The sequence below is a fragment of the Ranitomeya variabilis genome, chromosome 8 (assembly GCF_051348905.1).
Source record: "Ranitomeya variabilis isolate aRanVar5 chromosome 8, aRanVar5.hap1, whole genome shotgun sequence".
Classification (NCBI taxonomy): Eukaryota; Metazoa; Chordata; class Amphibia; order Anura; family Dendrobatidae; genus Ranitomeya; species Ranitomeya variabilis.
This window is the reverse complement of record NC_135239.1, coordinates 71,329,187-71,339,428: the sequence shown is the minus strand read 5'-3', so window position 1 is coordinate 71,339,428 and position 10,242 is coordinate 71,329,187.

Genomic DNA, 10,242 nt, shown 5'->3' with positions numbered 1-10,242 from the left:
GCAGCGATCTCGCTAGCGATCTCGCTATGTGAGACGGGGCCTTAACTCCAGAGAAATGTTCGTGTTTGTGCTAACCTGAACCGTGTGTTTTGCTAACCCTGATCGGGCAGATCCCCGCTACCACAAGGACTGTGCTTTGTGATACCACTTTGTTTTGTTTTCCTGTTTTGACCTAAGGACCATGGTTTATGCTGCATATATAATAAAACAGTGAAGATCTTAAAGAGATACTGTTCCCGTATCTGCCTCCATGTACATCTGAGTGAGACGATCTTCCACATTCATTATTATTTACCACTTTATGACCTATGACATATTGGTACATCATATGTCGCCTCCCCCTCTTTGATGCTGATTTCGGAGCTGAGACTGCATGTTTTCAGGCACAAGACAGCTGATCTGATCAGCTGTCATATGCCCTAATACCCGCAGGTGGAATGGTGATCTACCCGCATATTAAGTGCTGCTGTAAATATCTGACAGTCATATTAGACATTCCCCCGCAGGAACGGTATCAGTAATCTTGCCCATCAGCACCCCTGTCACATGAACGCGGGGTGCCGATGGGTTGGCTTGACAATCCGGGGACTGCAGGAGACCCCTGTTGTTGTCATTGCCGATCTGCTATGAGAAGTGATGTGCAAACCTGTGGATGATTGGGTCCGGCGGGTTCAGTCGAACATCTAAAAAAAAGTTCAGTTCAGGTACCAAACCGGTATACGAACTCGAACTTGGAACCAAGTCAGATGAATGGGGGGCCCAAACATGCAGTATTTGCAACGATATCATATGCATGACAGCGCAGAAAACACGTTGTTCCCGTGTCTACCTCCGTGTACATCTAAGTGAGCAGATCTACCACATTCATTCTTTTTTACCCCTTTATGACCTATGACATATAGATACATCATAGGTCGCCTCCCCCTCTTTGATGCAGACTCCGGAGCTGAGACTGCATGATCTGATCAGCTGTCATGTGCCCTAATACCCGCAGGTGCAATCATGATCTACCCGCAGCTGTAAACATATTAAGTGCCGCTGTCAATCTCCAGCAGCCATATTTAACATGCCCCCGCAGGAAGGGTGTCACTAACCTTGCCCATCAGCACCCGTCACATGAATGCAGGGTGCTGATGGGTTGGCATAACAATCCGTAGACTGCAGGAGACCCTGGTGGTTGTCATTGCCAATCTGCTATGAGTAGCGATGTGCAAATTCGTGGATGATCGGGTCCAGCGGGTTCAGTCGAACATGTAAAAAAAAGTTCAGTTCATGTACCAGACCGCTACCCTAACTCGAACTTGGAACCAATTCAGATGAATGGGGGGCCCAAAAATGCATTGTTTGCCACGCTATTATATGCATGACAGCGCAGAAAACGCGGGCTCTGATCGCTGGTAAGATCATTACCACTGGTCAGAGAGCTGCAGATCCCATGTTGTCAGATGACGACAGTGTGAGAAAGCAGCTGTGACAGCTGTAAAAAGGTTACCTTGGGTTGCACGCATTGGCTGATCAGAGAGTGCTACTCCCATGAACCTAAAGGTACCTTCACACGAAGCGACGCTGCAGCGATAGCGACAACGTTGCCGATCGCTGCAGCGTCGCTGGAGAGCTGTCACACAGTCAGCTCTCCAGCGACCAACGATGCCGAGGTCCCCGGGTAACCAGGGTAAACATCGGGTTGCTAAGCGCAGGGCCGCGCTTAGTAACCCGATGTTTACCCTGGTTACCAGCGTAAAAGTAAAAAAAACAAACAGTACATGCTCACCTGCGCGTCCCCCAGCGCCTGCTTCCTGACACTGACTGAGCTCCGGCCCTAACAGCACAGCGGTGACGTCACCGCTGTGCTGTGCTTTCACTTTCGGGCCGGCGCTCAGTCAGTGTCAGGAAGCAGACGCTGGGGGACGCGAAGGTGAGTATGTACTGTTTGTTTTTTTTACTTTTACGCTGGTAACCAGGGTAAACATCGGGTTACTAAGCGCGGCCCTGCGCTTGGTAACCCGATGTTTACCCTGGTTACCAGTGTAAAACATCGCTGGTATCGTTGCTTTTGCTTTCAAACACAACGATACACGGCGATCGGACGACCAAATAAAGTTCTGGACTTTATTCAGCGACCAGCGATATCACAGCAGGATCCTGATCGCTGCTGCGTGTCAAACTAAACGATATCGCTTAGCGAGGACGCTGCAACGTCACGGATCGCTAGCGATATCGTTACAAAGTCGTTTCGTGTGAAGGTACCTTAAGACTTCTGTTGCTGAAAACAGCGAGAGCTGGTATCTCTGATGGGACTACTTATCAGCCAGCGCCTGTGCTTATAAAAAAAATTACATCAGGTCTTTTCCATTTTTGAATACCAGCTCAGGTAAAACTGACAGCTGAGGACTGCAACCCTCAGCTGTCAGCTTTATCATGGCTGGTTATCAAGAATAGATGGATAACCACGTCATTTTCTTAAATTATTTAAATACATCATTTTTAAAAATGGCGTGGAGTCCCCACCATTTTTTACAACCAGCCAAGCTAAAGCAGACAGTGGGATGGTATTAGTGGTCTGGTAAGGAGCCATGGATATTGGCTCCCCAGCTTGAAAATAGCAGCCCATCATCGCCCCAGAAAAGGCACATCTATTAGGGTATGTGCACACGTCAGGATTTTGTCAGGATTTTTTCAGGATTTTTCATCAGGTTTTGTAGCCAAAACCAGGAGTGGGTGATAAATGCAGAAGTGGTGCATATGTTTCTATTATACTTTTCCTCTAATTGTTCCACTCCTGGTTTTGGCTACAAAACCTGATGAAAAATCCTGACAAAATCCTGACAAAATCCTGACAAAATCCTGACGTGTGCACATACCCTTAGATGTGCAAATTCTGGCGCTTTGCCTGGCTCTTCCCATTTGCTTGCCCAGGTGCCGTGGCAACACAGTATTGGTTATGGGGTTGATGTCAGCTGTTTTATGGCCACTGACATCAAGTCCACAGGTTAGTAATAGAGAGGCATCTATAAGATGCTCCCACTACTAACACCATAGTTAGACTGCAATAAAGTCCTTTATTTAAAAGACAGACACAGACTACTTTATTTGAAATAAAAGTAAAAAATCACAGTTATACTCACCTTATGCCTAGTCCTCCAATGCCCATGTCCCCTGTAAAAAAAAATAAAATAAATAAACAACCATATCTCTCACCTCTCTGATGTCAAGAAGATAATCCAAGCTGTCCCACAACGATTCAAATTATTTGGAGAGCAGTCACATCAGTGACAGCTCTCCCTGTCATCCAGCTCACAGTAACAGCAAAGTAATCGCTCCTGCAGTGTCTAGTGCTGTGCTCCCGTGACAAAGCTCCCCAGAGTTCATAGCAGAACCTCGGACCCAAATAATTTTCATAAGCAGCAGAGGGAAAACCAACATCTGAGGGCTGATGTTAATATTCTGGGAAGGAGGGCAATATCCCTAAAGGTTCTTATGGTATTAATATCAGCTCACAGCTGTTTGGTTAGCCTTTACTGGTTATTTTATGAGAGGATCACAGAAAACAAATGAAGTACAACCTCCATAATTTCAAACCAGCAATGGTTAAACAGACAGCTGTGGACTGATATTAATAGCCAGGGAAGGGGTCAGGGTCACTTGCCCCGTGATGCTTGGGAGATTTGTGGGGTTGATGTCACCTTTGTGTTGTCAGGTGACATCAAGCCCAGGGGTTAGTAATGGAGAAGCGTCTATAAAATGCCCCCGTTACTAACCCAATAGTAAGTTTGGAAATATAAACACAGAATGAATAAAATCATTTATTTTAAATACAAATCAACACCCTGTTTTACACATTTATTTAAAAGTAATAAGCAAAGTTATACTCACCTTACACCTATTCCACTGAAGCCCTGGTCCCCTGTAAAAAAAAACAAAAAAAAAAAAAAAAACGTCTCCCTCACCTGTTCGAAGTGAATCAATACTGTCCCATGCCGTAATCCATCACTACGATATCTGGTTTACAACCAGAATGGTGCCATGATGCCACCATCCAGGCTGAAACCAAGAAACCATGAAGTTCTGTGTGATCAAAAGTCAGGAAACAATAGGAAAAATCCCTGTTGTTACCTGGTGTTGGCCGGCAGATCTCGAGCGCATCTTCAGTGAAGAGCAGTGAAGTCATAGAAGTAACCGCCGGTCACTGAAAGTGCATTCCCACTGGCACTTCATTGTAAGCGAGGACAATGCACTGTGGCAACCACAATAAGATCATCACAAGCACTGTGAGAAAATTCTCACAGTCTCATTGAGATCACCGCAGTTCATCGTCCTGGCTCACAGTGAAGTGAGCCTGAGAACACATTTACAGTGACTGGTGGTTACTTATATGATGTCATCGCTCATCACTGAAGCTGCAATCAAGATATACCGGCTGCCACCTGGTAACAGCAAGGATTTTTCTTATTGGTTCCCGACTTTTGATCACTGTGATAGACCCTATCACAGTGATCACAATCCCAGTAATTAGTAAATCATTTCCCCTGTGTCATCCCCTTACTCAGATTAATTATTTTTATTTTATAATTTTTATTTATTTCATTCTTTGCCATCAGAGTTAGGCTTAGGATTAGGGCATGGCTTAGGGTTAGGGTTGGGCTTAGTGCTCGCTACTCGAGTTTAATTGGGTGCTTGGGTATGCACTGAATATCGCGGGTACTCGAGTCCCTGCCTCATATGTTTTTCAGCTGTTAGACACCCAAAAAAGCCATGTAGGGATTGCCTGCTATACACATATATATACATATAGACATTCCCCATATGTTTTTTGGCCGATGCAAACTCGAATAGCGGGCACTTGTGCTCAACAATAATGACAACATATTCAATATGACAACTAATGTTATCAAATTTTGTGTAGTACCTGTGGGTTCAAAATGCTCACTATATCCCTGGATAAAATCCTTGAGGGGTTTAGTTTAAAAAATGGGTTCAGTTGTGAGTTGTTTCTGCTGTTTAGACACCTTAGGGGCCCTGCAAATGTGATATGCTGCCCACAATCTATTTCAGCCAATTTGTGTTGCAAATTTCAAATTGCGCTGCTTCCATTTTGAGCCCTGCCGTTTGTCCAAACTGAACTTTTTGACTACATATGGGCAGGGCCGTATTTGCCACTAGGCACGTGAGGGCACGTGCCTAGGGCGGGGACACTGCAGGGGGCGGCACCTGAGCAAGGTTTTTTTTTTTTTAAAGCTGGGTCACCTCCCGACCGACCCCGCCCCAATGCCCCCCGACACCTTCCCGCCCCCCCGGTCGCCCCCCCCCCGGTCGTCCGCCTGCCCGCCCTCCCTCCTCGAAGACGATACTCACCCTGCTCCAGCGATGCCTGGTCTCGGCGTCTGGAGCTCGTCCTGAATGAGCGGTCACGTGGTACTGCTAATTAAGGTCATGAATATGCGCATATTCATGACCTTAATGAGCAGAGCGGTATCACCTGACCGCTCACGCAGGAAGAAGGTGCAGCGCGCCGGGAGTCGGGACAGCCAGAGGGCCTTTGCGCCGTGCGGTGAGGAACAGGTGAGTAAGAGGGATGGCGGGACAGGGGAGGGGGGAAGAAGGAGGACGGTAAGCCGCGCCATTCAAGATGGGGGGGTGGAATATGAGCCATGCATACGGGGAGGGGGTGAATATGAGCCATGCATACAGGGGGGGTGGAATATGAGCCATGCATACAGGGGGGGTGGAATATGAGCCATGCATACGGGGGGTGGATTATGAGCCATGCATACAGGGGGGGTGGGGGGTGTAATATGAGCCATGCATACGGGGGGGGTGTAATATGAGCCAAGCATACGGGGGGGTGAATATGAGCCAAGCATACGGGGGGGTGAATATGAGCCATGCATACAGGGGGGGGGAATATGAGCCATGCATACAGAAGGGGGGTTAATATGAGCCATGCATACGGGGGGTGAATATGAGCCATGCATACGGGGGGGGGGGAATATGAGCCATGCATACAGAAGGGGGGTTAATATGAGCCATGCATACGGGGGGTGAATATGAGCCATGCATACAGGGGGGTGAATATGAGCCATGCATACAGGGGGGTGAATATGAGCCATGCATACAGGGGGGTGAATATGAGCCATGCATACAGGGGGTGAATATGAGCCATGCATACAGGGGGGGGAATATGAGCCATGCACACAGTAGGGGGGTGAATATGAGCCATGCATACAGGGGGGGTGGGGGGTGGAATATGAGCCATGCATACGGGGGGGGGTGTAATATGAGCCAAGCATACGGGGGGGTGAATATGAGCCAAGCATACGGGGGGGTGAATATGAGCCATGCATACAGGGGGGGTGGAGTGTGAGCCATGCATACAGGGGGGGTGGAATATGAGCCATGCATACGGGGGGGTGGATTATGAGCCATGCATACAGGGGGGGTGGGGGGTGGAATATGAGCCATGCATACAGGGGGGGTGTAATATGAGCCAAGCATACGGGGGGGTGAATATGAGCCATGCATACAGTAGGGGGGTGAATATGAGCCATGCATACAGGGGGGTGAATATGAGCCATGCATGCAGGGGGGTGAATATGAGCCATGCATGCAGGGGGGTGAATATGAGCCATGCATTCAGGGGGAATATGAGCCATGCATACGGGGAGGGGGAATATGAGCCATGCATACAGAAGGGGGGTTAATATGAGCCATGCATACAGGGGGTGAATATGAGCCATGCATACAGGGGGGTGAATATGAGCCACGCATACAGGGGGGGGAATATGAGCCATGCATACAGTAGGGGGGTGAATATGAGCCATGCATACAGGGAGGTGAATATGAGCCATGCATACGGGGGGGGGGGGAATATGAGCCATGCATACAGAAGGGGGGTTAATATGAGCCATGCATACGGGGGGTGAATATGAGCCATGCATACGGGGGGGGGGAATATGAGCCATGCATACAGAAGGGGGGTTAATATGAGCCATGCATACGGGGGGTGAATATGAGCCATGCATACAGGGGTGTTGTGAAATTGGATTCTGGGCTCCCCCGGTGGCCACTTGTGGAATTGAACTTGTGTGCATCATCCCCTCTGTTCACCTGCTCCTATCAGGATGTGGGAGTCGCTATATAACCTTGCTCCTCTGTCAGTTTCTTGCCGGTCAACAATGTAATCAGAAGCCTTCTGTGCTTGTTCCTGCTACTAGACAACTCCCAGCTAAGTTGGACTTTTGTCCTTGTGTGTTTTTGCATTTTGTTCCTGTTCACAGCTGCTGTTTCGTTACTGTGTCTGGAAAGCTCTTGTGATCGGAAATTGCCACTCTGGTGTTATGAGTTAATGCTAGAGTCTTAAAGGAATTTCTGGATGGTGTTTTGATAGGGTTTTCTGCTGACCATGAAAGTGTCCTTCCTGTCTTCCTGCTATCTAGAAAGCGGACCTCGATTTTGCTAAACCTATTTTCATACTACGTTTGTCATTTCATCTAAAATCACCGCCAATATATGTGGGGGCCTCTGTCTGCCTTTTGGGAAAATTTCTCTAGAGGTGAGCCAGGACTGTCTTTTCCTCTGCTAGGATTAGGTAGTTCTCCGGCTGGCGCTGGGCATCTAGGGTTAAAAAACGTAGGCATGCTACCCGGCCACTTCTAGTTGTGCGGCAGGTTTAGTTCATGGTCAGTATAGTTTCCATCTTCCAAGAGCTAGTTCTCATATATGCTGGGCTAGGTTCTCTCGCCATTGAGAATCATGACAGTTTGACCGGCCCAAAAAAGGGTTAAATTACTGGCTGAGAAAGGAGAGAAAAAAGAAGTCTGCTACAATTTTTTTTTTTTTTTTCTCTAGTTCTGAGTGTGCTCTTAATTGAATCACTTGCTAGTCTGCCTATACTGCAGCCTTCCTCTATTTCTCTCCTTCTAATCCTTGAATGGCTCTGTGTTCACCTGTTTCAAATGGATCTTCAGAGTGTAGCTACAGGTTTGAATAATCTCGCCACAAAGGTACAAAATTTGCAAGATTTTGTTGTTCATGCACCTATGTCTGAGCCTAGAATTCCTTTGCCTGAATTCTTCTCGGGGAATAGATCTTACTTTCAAAATTTTAAAAATAATTGCAAATTGTTTTTGTCCCTGAAGTCTCGCTCTGCCGGAGACCCTGCACAGCAGGTCAGGATTGTAATTTCCTTGCTCCGGGGCGACCCTCAAGACTGGGCTTTTGCATTGGCACCAGGGGATCCTGCGTTGCTCAATGTGGATGCGTTTTTTCTGGCCTTGGGGTTGCTTTATGAGGAACCTCATTTAGAGCTTCAGGCGGAAAAGGCCTTGATGTCCTTGTCTCAGGGGCAAGATGAAGCTGAAATATACTGCCAAAAATTCCGCAAATGGTCTGTGCTTACTCAGTGGAATGAGTGCGCCCTGGCGGCGATTTTCAGAGAAGGTCTCTCTGATGCCATTAAGGATGTTATGGTGGGGTTCCCTGTGCCTGCGAGTCTGAATGAGTCCATGACGATGGCTATTCAGATCGATAGGCGTCTGCGGGAGCGCAAACCTGTGCACCATTTGGCGGTGTCTACTGAGAAAACGCCAGAAAATATGCAATGTGATAGAATTCTGTCCAGAAGCGAGCGGCAGAATTTTAGGCGAAAAAATGGGTTGTGCTTCTATTGTGGTGATTCAACTCATGTTATATCAGCATGCTTTAAGCGTACTAAGAAGCCTGACAAGTCTGTTTCAATTAGCACTTTACAGTCTAAGTTTATTCTATCTGTGACCCTGATTTGTTCTTTGTCATCTATTACCGCGGACGCCTATGTCGACTCTGGCGCTGCTTTGAGTCTTATGGATTGGTCCTTTGCCAAACGCTGTGGGTATGATTTGGAGCCACTGGAGGCTCCGATACCTCTGAAAGGGATTGACTCCACCCCATTGGCTAGTAATAAACCACAATACTGGACACAAGTGACTATGCGTATTAATCCGGATCACCAGGAGGTTATTCGCTTTCTGGTGCTGTATAATCTACATGATGTTTTGGTGCTGGGATTGCCATGGCTGCAATCTCATAACCCAGTCCTCGACTGGAGAGCTATGTCTGTGTTAAGCTGGGGATGTAAAGGAACTCATGGGGACGTACCTTTGGTTTCCATTTCATCATCTATTCCCTCTGAGATTCCTGAATTCTTGTCTGACTTTCGTGACGTTTTTGAAGAACCCAAGGTTGGTTCACTACCTCCGCCCCGGGAGTGCGATTGTGCCATAGACTTGATTCCGGGTAGTAAATACCCTAAGGGTCGTTTATTTAATCTGTCTGTGCCTGAACACGCTGCCATGCGAGAATATATAAAGGAGTCCTTGGAAAAGGGACATATTCGTCCTTCGTCATCTCCCTTAGGAGCCGGTTTTTTCTTTGTGTCTAAGAAAGACGGCTCTTTGAGGCCGTGTATTGATTATCGACTTTTGAATAAAATCACGGTTAAATATCAATATCCGTTACCACTGCTTACTGATTTGTTTGCTCGTATAAAGGGGGCCAAGTGGTTCTCTAAGATTGATCTCCGTGGGGCGTATAATTTGGTGCGAATCAAGCAGGGGGATGAGTGGAAAACCGCATTTAATACGCCCGAGGGCCATTTTGAGTATTTGGTGATGCCTTTTGGTCTTTCAAATGCCCCTTCAGTCTTCCAGTCCTTTATGCATGACATTTTCCGCGATTATTTGGATAAATTTATGATTGTGTATCTGGATGATATTCTGATTTTTTCGGATGACTGGGACTCTCATGTCCAGCAGGTCAGGAGGGTTTTTCAGGTTTTGCGGTCTAATTCCTTGTGTGTGAAGGGTTCTAAGTGTGTTTTTGGGGTTCAAAAGATTTCTTTCTTGGGATACATTTTTTCCCCCTCTTCCATCGAGATGGATCCTGTCAAGGTTCAGGCTATTGGTGTTTGGACGCAACCCTCTTCTCTTAAGAGTCTTCAGAAATTTTTGGGCTTTGCTAACTTTTATCGTCGATTTATTGCTGGTTTTTCTGATGTTGTAAAACCATTGACTGATTTGACTAAGAAGGGTGCTGATGTTGCTGATTGGTCCCCTGATGCTGTGGAGGCCTTTCGGGAGCTCAAGCGCCGCTTTTCTTCCGCCCCAGTGTTGCGTCAGCCTGATGTTGCTCTTCCTTTTCAGGTTGAGGTCGACGCTTCTGAAATCGGAGCTGGGGCGGTGTTGTCGCAGAGAAGTTCCGACTGCTCCG